Source organism: Triticum aestivum, chromosome 5A, assembly GCF_018294505.1.
Source record: "Triticum aestivum cultivar Chinese Spring chromosome 5A, IWGSC CS RefSeq v2.1, whole genome shotgun sequence".
Lineage (NCBI taxonomy): Eukaryota > Viridiplantae > Streptophyta > Magnoliopsida > Poales > Poaceae > Triticum > Triticum aestivum.
Genome location: NC_057806.1, coordinates 33117531 through 33129277, shown reverse-complemented (window position 1 = coordinate 33129277; position 11747 = coordinate 33117531). Strand labels below are relative to the sequence as shown.

The following is an 11747-nucleotide window of genomic DNA, read 5'->3' as shown; positions in this document are numbered from 1 at the left end:
CCCTAGTATCAGCAACTACCCGACTGTCGCAATATACACCGGTTATTTCCATTCCAGCATTCTGAACGCGATCCTTGTGCAAGTGGGGCAACTTATATTGATTTCCTCCTTTGTCTTTCATAACTTCAAACATAACTGCTTCTAATGTGATAAAGCTTCTGTGCAACTTGTCGGGATCGTAGTTCTCGAATTCCTCTTCCACACCTTGTACCAGTTCCTGGATGTTTGTAGGTGACCTGCAGTCGGTTAGAGACTGGAGAGAGTTATGGAAACAGAGGTCCAAACAATTTAACTCAGGGCTATTTGGAGGCTGTTGTAGCAATCAGATGTCAAGATCAGTTTGTTCCACAGCTTCTCGAAAAGCTACATCATTGGTAAGGACATGAGGCTTTGCGTTATCCTGTTGGATGAATATTGTTGCTCCCTCATCATTGTCAGGCCACTTATTCTGAATTGCCGGGATAACCTTATTGATTAGATAATCTCTGCACACAGGCCTGGTTACTTTCACTGATGTCAACACTTCTGTTCCCTTTGTTCTGTTCTGACTTGTCCGCATCGCCTCAGTCTCTTCGACGAATGCCCAAATGCCGATCTTCCCATCGAATGTTAGCTCCCCCTCATTGTTATATCGAGGCCTGGCAACAACTGTTAGGAACATTACCTTCCCCATGTTGTGAGTGTTTGACATGGTGCGCTTCGGTTCAGGTTCTCCTGGAAGTACATAGTAACTATTCTTCACTCTCGTCATGTCAAACCACTTCTCATCTATGTGAACCATATTCGTCATTGGTTTTAACATAGCCCGAGAAGTTGAGATCGAATTGTCATCGACCATGGACATACAAAATTTCAATCTCGCAAGCTTGTTCTCTAGCTTGAGGTGAGGCATCACGATGCTTGTGATGTGGTTGAGCTCATTCAACTGGAACCTCTTATGTAGGGTCGATCGAGCCACACCTAGAAGTAGGTGCCATGGCACCATTTCTACACTTTGCTCTAATCATAAGCCATTTTCTCTAGTTAGAGTAGTTAACAGAATTTTACTCTAGTTAGAGTAGTTTTGCTGAATTTTACTTGCTCATAGTACCATGCCTATGGTAGAAAAGTGTCAAGAAAATTAATTTGGTGTACACTGTGAATAAAAGCTCCTGATATTTGAAGCTCCTTGTAAATTTTACAGTATTTGTTGTTATCCACTCTCGTGATAACAATGATGTGCAGTTCTGAATTAAGAAAAGCATATGTACTTCTTCAGTAACACAAATTACTCCAGAAAGGACTATTCATTGTTTCGTTTTCAAAGAAAGAAAAATGACCATCCCAATGAACATAGCTACAGAATAAAAGGATATCCTATATTAATCTTGCAACATGTACATATCACCATTTGGCATGAACAGAACATTCCAGTTTTTCTAAAAGAGACAAATCCACAAGGAGTACTTCCAGTTTTGGATCAACATATGTTTTTCTCAGTATGATGGTTAGGTGTAATCCCAGCATTGGATCCTAAAGTGCAGTCATGTTTGGCAAAAGGCTTCAGTAGCTTCAGTAGTTTAAAATGGAGTAGTTAGAGTAGATTCAGTAGCTTAAAATGGAGTAGTTAGAGTAGCTCCAGTAGCTTAAATGGAGTAGTGTACTGCTGTTGTTAAGTTTCAGTTAATTAACTGATTTTTTCAGTTAAAATATTTGCATATGAATCTCCTGCTGCTACAGATTGCTATCAAAATATTCAAACTAAACTTCAGCAGTAAATTAGGAGTAGTACAAATTGCTCTCAAACTAAGTATTGAATTCACACATGGTAAAGTTGTAGTAGAAGCAGGAGCAATTGCTTGGTTAATCTTGCTTGCAGTAGCAGTAAGCTTCTGTAGTAATTTTGTAGTGAAATTTTCTTGGAGTAGCAGCAGTAAATTTTGCTTGGAGTATTTAACAAGATTAAACTGTAATCAGTGATGATTACCATGGAGTAATTGCTTGGAGTAACTTAATTTCCCTTTTGTTTAACTAAAAGCTTTTGTTTACACGCATTTACAATAGTTTAACTGAAATTTAACCCTGCATCAGCACATTAAGCAAGCAACATCAGCAGATTAAGCAACCAACATCACTTATAGTTTAACTGAAATTAGCAGCAGATTAAGCAAGCAAGCAACATCAGCAGATCAACAAATTAAGCAAGCAACACAAGTACTCCATGATCAGCAATAGTTTCTTCAATAATTTTCAGTTAACAACCATCATGATTCTGTTCACAATGATTAGTAGCATTTTCTGTATAATGAATGTACTCCATGAATTTAAGTTAGCAACTGAATTTACTCCATGATTGGCATTGTCATGATTCAGTTAACAGTAAACCATTTCACTAACTTTCAGGTAGCAGTATTCTGATGGACTACCTTCTTCAGAGTGCAGACGAGCACGACACGACTTCACTTGGATCAGCAGCAGAAGCACAGGCAGACGAACCTAGTTGTGCAAACGGAGGAGCACGGGCAGAAGATCAGGTTCGACGCAGAGGAACCCGAGAGCAGAAGATCAGGTTCAATTTCAACCCAGCTGTGCGCTTGGGTTTAGGTTCGGGTTCTCCCACAGTGCAGAAGATCAACAGCAGCACGATAGAGGAGCAATAGCAGCAGCACGTAGAGCTCCACCTAGCTGTGCACGGGCAGCACGTAGAGCTCCACCCAGCAACACGTAGAGCACGACGCACAGGTTCAATTTCAACCCAGCTGTGCGCTTGGGTTCAGGTTCAGGTTCTCCCACAGTGCAGAAGATCAACAGCAGCACGACAGAGGAGCAATAGCAGCAGCACGTAGAGAAAAAATAAAAGAAAATAATTGAAATGTCAAAAAAATAAAAGAAAATAAGTTTCTCATGTGATATGTGGTCTAGTTGTTGGGAAAATTTGCAAATGTGAATTTTGACTTTATTTGCAAAATCTCTCTGAAATTTGTAAAAATGGGCATAACTTTTGCATACTAACTCGGATGAAAAAGTTTTTTATATGAAAAATCATCTACTCGAAAAGTTACATCCAAATTTAACAGGGAGAACCCCGTTAAACATTTTCAAAATCCTCAAAAACCTAATAGAAAAAAAGTTACGGGGCTTGTAAGATCTAGAGTGGAAAAAATTGAAAAATATTCAAACAGTGGGCAAACTATGGTCAAACAATGGTCAAACTAATTATTCTAGAATATTAGTGTTACTAAATAATTATTTTAATTATTTCAATTTTGGTCAAATCTGGTCAAACTGTGGTCAACTGTGGTCAAACTGTGGTCAAACAATGGTCAAACTAATTATTCAAGAAATATTAGTGTTACTAAATAATTATTGTTTTTTAAAACAATAGTTTCAAACTCAAACAGTGAAATGTGTCACTTCATGCTCAAGCAAAATTCCTGAAGGTTAATAGGATTGACATCTTATTATTGTCAGGAAAATAACAAGTGCAGACTTGGAGCGTGGGAGAATAGAACCCGGAAGTTAAGCGTGCTTGGGCTGGAGTAGTGAGAGGGATGGGTGACCGGTTGGGAAGTTAGATGATTTGGAATGATGAGGGGTGATAAAAGAATAAATTGAGAAGTGATGAGGGGTGGTGATTAGAGACTAGAGGTTAAAATAATTCAGAAATTTGAAAAAAAAAATTCAAAAACCTGTGGCGGCCTTTAGTCGCGGTTAGCCACAAGGCCACCTGGCGCCCACGTGGACGGGCCTTTAGTCGCGGTTCTTAAGCAACCGCGACTAAAGGGGGGGCCTTTAGTCGCGCCCGTTCGGTCGCGGTTGCGCAACCGCGACTAATGGCAGTTGCGAACCGCGACCAAAGGCCCTTTTTCCACCGGTGCTCCCTCGGGTACAACGAGATGGCGTCGGAGGCGCCACTCCTCGCCCGCGCGCCGCCGCTCGCGAGGTGGCCCGGGGCCATCACCGTCTTCGCCGCCCCCGACGCCTTCCTCCAGGCCTCCTGCCCCATGTGCTCGCGCCGCCACCTCCTCCAGCAGCACATCGCCATGGGCTACTACCCCTACTCCGACCTCGCCGCGGCCGCCACCATGAAGATCCCCTCCGCCTCCGTCGGCTTCTGCATCAAGGTCGCCACCGAGCGGGGCCCCTTCGGCATCCACTACGCCAGGATCTACGCCGACGGCGTCGAGTTGTCCCACCCCGAGCTCTACAACGACGGCCGCTACGTCGTCCACGGCCTCCACGGCTTCCTGCGCCCGCTCACGCACTCCTGCTTCGACGGCCCGCACCACCACCACCTCACCGGCCGCTCCGCCGCAGCCTCCGCTGCCACCGCCGCCTCCGTGGTGCGCATCATGATCCGCGACGCCATGGCGCGCGCGACTCCGCGACGGGGGCTACGGCTTCATGGCGCTCGCCATGCGCGTCAAGTTCGCCGAGCTCGAGAAGTTCGCCAATCTGACGCTCTTCACGCTCGACGACCCGGCTATCTTCGTCGGCGGAGGCCACGACTACGTGTCGGCGGTGCGCTTCCACATCGTCCCCAACCACCGCCTCACGCGCGCCGACCTCCACCGCCTCCGCCCTGGCACGGTCCTCCCCACGCTGGCCGGCGAGGGCCAGAGCCTCGTCGTCACGCACTACGCCACCGACTCGGCCTCCTCCAACTCCAACGACGTCCGCATCAACTACATACCCATCAAGGAGCCCGACGTGGTGGTCAACTCGCGCATCGCCGTCCACGGCGTCTACGTGCCGTTCCCCCGCCTCCACCTCGCCGACCTCGCCGTCGCGTCCGCCACCGACCAGACGAACGGCACCTGCGGCGTCGGGGGGCCCTTCGGCGACTGCGCCTCCTCAGCGATCACCTCTCCCGGCGAGTGAAGCAAGCGTGAGTCGTCCCGATCGTTTTGCTCTGTTATGTTTCTAGCCATGGAGGTTCGGATGAGAGATTGAGCACTCGTTTAGTTCATAGAGTTTCAGATTAGAGATTGGGCAGTCGACGTGATGAGTACTGTGTTCTACTTCTGATCACATTTTGGCACCGAATGGTTGTTGCCTAGCTTATCCAGTACGACTTGAATGATTTTTGGTGCCAATTTGATTCATCTTCTCGTTGCTCTGTTCCCACTGTTTGCTTGTGCTAATTTTGTTCCTGCATGCATCGGTTACTGTTTAGATGCATTGCTCAATTCACTTCCAATTTTTACTCTGAAATCTGAATCATCCTATCCATGCATACAAGGAATGTTGTTCAGTTGTTAGGATTCTGTTTGAAAGCGTGTGTGTTTGATGATCAGGCACAGGACCGGATGCCATAAACTCACTCCAATGATTATTTGGTTATTCTTCTGTTATGATATACTTACAGTACTAAGTTGAGTTTCCAGATGATCTTGTGATGGTTTAATCTCTTCTGTTATGATATTCTTCAGTTTGTTTGTTTCTGATGGTTTAATCTCTTCCTTACCATCTGCATATTATGTGTTTTGCACCATGGATTAGACAGCGCAAATGTCATATAGGATCATTCTAAATTGCTAACTGAAAGTCTTTTGTATTCACCTTTCGGTTTTGGCTCGTGAACTTGCGGTGTTCCTCTTGTTTCTAATCTGTTAAGGATGATAGTGAGATGGATTTGATATGCAGGTTATCTGCACATCAGTTTGTTCTGGTTACCATTGTATGCATGATTGATCAACTGCATGCTCTGTTTTCGCACCATCGATCATGTAGAATAAATGTCATTCAGATACTGGATCAGCCTTACTGAAACTCTTTGATATTCCCGCCATTTTGGTTTTGACTGATGAACTCACCTCGGTTAAATTCCAGCTTATGACAGAAATGTTGGTAGCTGGGTTAAGTTTCAAGATTTTATCAGTAGTTATGATTGATCAACTACAGAACCTGACTAAAGTTACCAGGTAGTTTGTTTCCTAGAATTGTGTCTCATCAAGCAGTTTTCAGAGACTTGGTTGCTGGGCTAAGTTAGTTTCTGTTTGTTGCTAGGCAATGTCCTAGTTGTGTCTGATCAAGCAATTTCTTAGAGTTGTGCAAATGCAATTTGAGGTTAGTCAGTTCTGTAGAATTCTGCACTGATAAACTTCTCATCATGAATGGTCTTTATTTATCCTGTTACCTCGCTCTCTTAAATGCAGAGAAACATGTTTCAGATTAGTACATGCATGTACACAAGCCCTGCTTTGCATTTTTTCCAGCAGCGTTGCTTCTATACCATGTTTTCAACTGTGAATTTTGCTGCATATGCCCGTTTCGGTGCCATTAATTTCTGAATCGCATATATATTTTGTTTACAACTGCTAATTCTGCTGTATATTCTCGCTCTGAATTTCAGACAACAGAAGAGTTCAGACAAATTTTAGACAGTAGTGTTGTAAATTTCAGAGCACACAATCATGTACAACTACAGTAATTCATACCGTGACACCAACTCAGAAATGGGTTCTTTGTGTTCTTCAATTTGTTCTGGTCATCATTGTGTACGTGATCCATCAAGTTCTTGTTGTGCTTATGCCCTTCTTTCCGGTTTTAATTGACTCGTGAGAATACCTCACTTTGATTCCGTCGTATTCCAGAAATGTCGGTTGTTCAGCAGTTTTCCAGAGTTTTTGTCAAGTTTCCTAGACTTGTGTCTGATTAAGCAGTTTTCTAGAGTTGGTTTTTCAGCATACTAGGTAGTTTCCTAGTTGAAAAATACAAATGCAACTAGTTTCCTAGTAGTTTTTACTTACTTGCTGATCGAGTTGTTTTCTAGAGTTGTGCAAATGCAATTTACTTTTAGTCAGGTTCTGTAAAATTCTGCACTGATGAACTTGTCATGATGCATGGTCTTTAGCCTGTAATCTCGCTCGCTTACATGCATGTGCTTTCTGAGATGAGGAAAGAAAAGCACGGGGGAAAATGTTTGGAAAGAACTTGGCATCGTGATCTTTAGCCTGCTTTGTATTTTTGCTTCTTTATTATCCCGTTTACAACTGCTAATTCTGCCATATTCTGGCATCGTGAACTTTGTCATGATGAACTTTTGTTCTTGTCCTGTTAAGATGTACAGTACTACTACTAGCTACTACTAAATTGAGTTTGCAGATGATCCTCTGATGGTTTGAGCCGCAGAATGTTTGTGTGCCTCAGTTTGTTCTGTGTTTTGCGCCATGGATTATGCAGTGTGATCGTCATACAGGATCAAGCTAACCCATAATCCTTGATATTCCCCTTTCGTGTCATGAACTTACTGTGATCGTTCTGTTCTCTTAAGATGTACTCCCTCCGTCCGGAAATACTTGTCATCAAAATGGCTAAAAGAAAGATGCATCTAGACGTATTTTAGTTCTAGATACATCCTTTTTTATCCATTTTGATGACAAGTATTTTCAGACGGAGGGAGTATTTTCAGAAGGAGGGAGTAGATGGATGATCCTGTGATGATTTGATCTGCTGTTTCTTTGTGCATACTTCAGTTTGTTATCGTCACCGTTGTGAACGTGATTGATCAACTTCATATGCTTGTTTTGATTCATGAGCTTTACCTCACTTAAATTCCAGTGTATGTCAGGAATATCGGTTGCTCAGCTAAGTTTAGTATTTCATCAGTTCATTGGTTCCTGCTAGTTTCTGTCATGTTACTTGGTAGTCTGTTTCCTAGAGTTGTGTCTGATTAAGTAGTTTTCCAGAGTTGGTTGCTGGACTAAAAATTTTCAGCCTACTAGGTAGTTTCCTAGTTGAAAAATGCAAATGCAACTAGTTTCCTGGTTTTAACTTACATGCTGGTCAAGCAGTTTTCTAGAGTTGTGCAAATGCAACTTACAGGTTCTGTAAAATCCTGTACCATTTTTCTTTTCAAGATTGAAAAAAAAACTACTTAATCATGATCTTTAGCCTGCAATCTGTTACTTGGTAAAATTCTGTACCGATAAATGTCTCATCATGATCTTTAGCCTGCAATCTTGCTGCCTACATGTGTTTTTTGAAACTAGGAATGGAAGTGCAGAGAGGAAAATACTTCAGATTACATTCATGTACTTCAGAGATTCCTGCTTACATTTACTACTTGTCTTGGTTGTGATAATTTTGTTCCTGCATGCACCCGCTACTAGTGTTTAAGATGACTCCGTTTATTTTCAACTTCTGCTCTGAATCTTGCCGTCGCCGTTGTTCAGTTGGTAAGATTATTTTCGAAGTTTGAACCGCACGTGTGTTTGATCAGGCATAGGCACGGTTGCCCCAAACTTGTAGCAGCGATCATTTTGTGCTTGTTCTTTCTCTTAAGTCTTAAGATGTACTCCCTCCGTTCACTATTGTAAGATGAACTTACGGTGATCATCTTGTTTGTGGTCTGTTAAGATGTAGATTGGTGTCATTGCTCTGTTCCTACTGTTTGCTGAACTTGTGTTCTTGCTTGCTAATTTTGTTGCTGCATGCATCAGTTACTGTTTAGATGGCTCGGTTCACTTCCAAATTGTACCTTGAATCATCCTATGCATGCATATATACAAGGAATGTTGTGCAGTTTGATGATCAGGCGCAGGACCGGATGCCCCAAACTCACTGCTGTTATAGTTTCATTCTTGTTCTGTTAAGATATACTCCTAACTAAGTTGAGTTTGCAGGCGATCTCGTGATGGTTTGATCTGCAGGATCTTTCTCTACTTCAGTTTTTTTGCTCTGGTCATCCTTACCGTCTGCATATTTATGTGTTTTGCACCATGGATTATGCAACGCGAATGTCATATAGGATCATGCTAAATTCCTAACTGAAAGTCTTTGGTATTCCCCTTTCGGTTTGGACTCGTCAACTTAGGGGTGATCATTTTGTTACTGGTCTGTTAAGGTACTGGATGATCCTGTGATGGGTTTGATCTGCAGGTTATCTGCACGTCAATTTGTTCTTCCCATCATTGTGTTCGTTCCCTTTTCGGCTTTGACTCATGAGCTCACCTTGGTTAAATTCCTGCTTATGACAGAAATGTTGGTAGCTGGGCTAAGTTAGTTTCAAGAGTTTATCAATAGTTCCTACTACTTTTTTTTCAACTTACTAGGTACTCCCTTCGTCTGAAAAAGGTTGTCGCACTTTGTTTCCTTGTATTGTGTCTCATCAGGCAGTTTCTGTTGGTTGCTGGGCTAAGTTTCAGATTGCTAGGCAGTTACCTAGTTGTGTTTGGTCAAGAATTGTTTTCTAGAGTTGTGCCAATGCAACTTAGGGTTAGTCAGGTTCTGTAGAATTACACACAGATAAACTTAGGGTTAGCCTGTGATCTCGCTCTCTTACATGAATGTGTTTCTGGTGACAAGGAAAGGAGGTGCGGAGGAACATATTTCAGATTACATATGCATGTTACACAAGCCCCGCTTTGCATGTTGCTTCTATACCTTGTTTTTCAAATGCTAATTCTGCTGTATATGCCCGTTCTGGCGCCTTTAATTTCTGAATCACGGATATACCTTCTTTACATGCATGTTATACATTAACTTTTGAATCACTTATGTATCTTGTTTACAAGTGCGAATTCTGCCGTATATGCTCCTTGGGTCATTAACTTGTGAATCAGACATATCTTGTCCCAAATACGAGTAGTGTTGTATTCAAGCTCTGAATTTCAGACAGCAGAACACACACACATGACACATGTACAAGTAGATACCAACTCAGAGATGGGTTCTTTGTGTACTTGAGTTTGTTCTGGTCATCATTGTGTACATGCTCCATCAACTTGTTGTTCACTTTTCGGTTTTGATTTACTCGTGAGATTACCTCACTTTGATTCCATGGTGTTCCTGCTAGTTTTTGTCAAGTTACTAGTGGATTGTTTTCCTAGAGTTGTGTCTGATTGTTAGTCAGGTTATGTTATTTGATTATATGCAATGTTACACAAGCTCTGATTTGCATTTTGCTTCTATATCATCATGTCTGCTAATTCTGGTATATACTGCCAATTCCGGGGCCATTAATAACTTGTGAATCACAGGCATATCTTGTTCCAAACATGCCTAGTGTGTGTTAAGAAATTAAATCACCTTTTTAGCATTTATTTTCTAAAAAAAATTGGGATTTCAAACATTTATCGAACCAAAAATAAACATTATCGTGCTTTCCAGTGCACTGTGTTGTACTTGCACCGAAGTGGCCATTAATAAATTTGCTTTCTCATGATATTAAATTTAGCAAGGGTTATACAGCCCACATTACAGCAGTAACAGTTTCACCAGCATCAGTGCACTATTTTGTACTTGCACCGAACAGCAGCAGTAACAGTTTCACCAACATGAATTATACCGAAGCCGGAACATGTAAAGCCTGATAATCATACTGCACTGCAGGGAAATGAAAAGGTCCAATATATACATCATACAACTCAGGCTAATTATATAGCCCACATTACACAAATACTACACTATCGATCCATAATTAATGCATGCATACTCTACTTTCTTATTCCACCACTTGATCAGTAGCACCTCATGAACGAACTGATCCATGGACATGATCCTCTGCAGCTAATCGATCGGCTGCCTACGCACTGCTGCTCATCACTTGTCACCTCCGAGGAGGAGGCCCAGGAAGCAGAGGAGGTCGCCCCCCGCGAAGATGACCATGTCCGCCGTGCCCAAGATCCTGGCGGAGACGTATCCTGTGTCGGCGGCCAGGATGAGGCGGACGTGGACGACGTACATGCAGTGGCCAACGATGGTGACCACGAGCGCGAGGTAGGCGAGGGCGCGGCGGACCCAGCGGCGGCGGCACGGGAGCCTGGAGTAGGGCGCAGCAGAGCATCCCGAACCAGAGCGCGCTCTCCTCGTCGGCCTCCGCGTCCGTCCACTGGGCGCACCGCAGGAAGAAGGAGGACTGCGCCCAGACCAACATGCTGGCCGAGTGCGTAGGCGACCGCGTGGCCAAAGGCGAAGGAGGCGAGGGTGCCGCAGGCGGTGAAGAGCGCCCATCCGCTGGCCCGCCGGACGGCAGCCGGGATGGTCTTCTTGGCCACGGTCCCAAGCAGCGGATCACGGGTCTTGTTGCCGTCCATGGTGGATCCAACTCCAAGTCCAAGCTGCTACCTGCTAGCAATCGCACGGTTAGTTCCTTGTTCCGTTTTCTGTTTGCAAGAGAAACAAGAAGAAAGATTTCAGTGAGAAGATGCAGAGGAAGAAAGATTTCTCAAGGCGTCTGCTCGGATGGGAGGGATGGAGGGGGAGGGGACTCACCGTCGCTGCTCGAATGGCTATGGCTTGGTGTGCTTGCTTCTCAAGGCGTCTTGGAGGTGCTCTGTTTATGTAGCCTTGCAACGCAGCTGCTATCCTCTGATCCATTGCGAGGGAGGGAGAGCCGAGTCCAGTCTCCGGTTTGTGAACATGATGGTGTGATGATCTCATCTCATCTCATCTCATGGGCAGGGCAGTGAGCCAGTGACGATCGATGAGCAGAGGAAACAACCGGGAAGCTTCCTGCCTGCATTGCTCCCACCACTAGTAGCTACCTAGCTCATTCTAGCCGCACAGAGCACAGTAACTTTTCAACTAGTGCCCGCAAAGGAAAAACTTTTCAACTAGTGTGATTTCTACTAGGTAGTAGTACTCAAGCAGCATACCATCTTTTGACTAGTGTTTTTTTTACTTGGACGTCGTTAGCCGGGCCGTACAAAGCACAATCCTAATTTAGAGTTACATTGCGTACAAGTATATTGGGTTTTGATGATCCATTCAGCAGTAACTTATTTTTGGCCTTGATGGCCTCGTGTTAAACTACGTGCCTGATA

At 43.7% G+C, this 11747-nt stretch overlaps 1 long non-coding RNA gene and 1 pseudogene across 1 annotated transcript; one reads left to right on the top strand and one right to left on the bottom strand.

Moving 5' to 3' along the window:
* The first annotated feature begins 689 nt into the window (after positions 1 to 689).
* Positions 690 to 5084, top strand: LOC123101170 (uncharacterized; annotated as a pseudogene).
* Positions 5085 to 10315: 5231 nt separating this feature from the next.
* LOC123106436 (uncharacterized) lies at positions 10316 to 11517 on the bottom strand. Its single transcript, XR_006451336.1, has 2 exons — positions 11197 to 11517; positions 10316 to 11049 (listed from the first exon to the last, which is right to left on the bottom strand). It is a non-coding gene; the product is annotated as an uncharacterized lncRNA (long non-coding RNA).
* Positions 11518 to 11747: the final 230 nt, after the last annotated feature.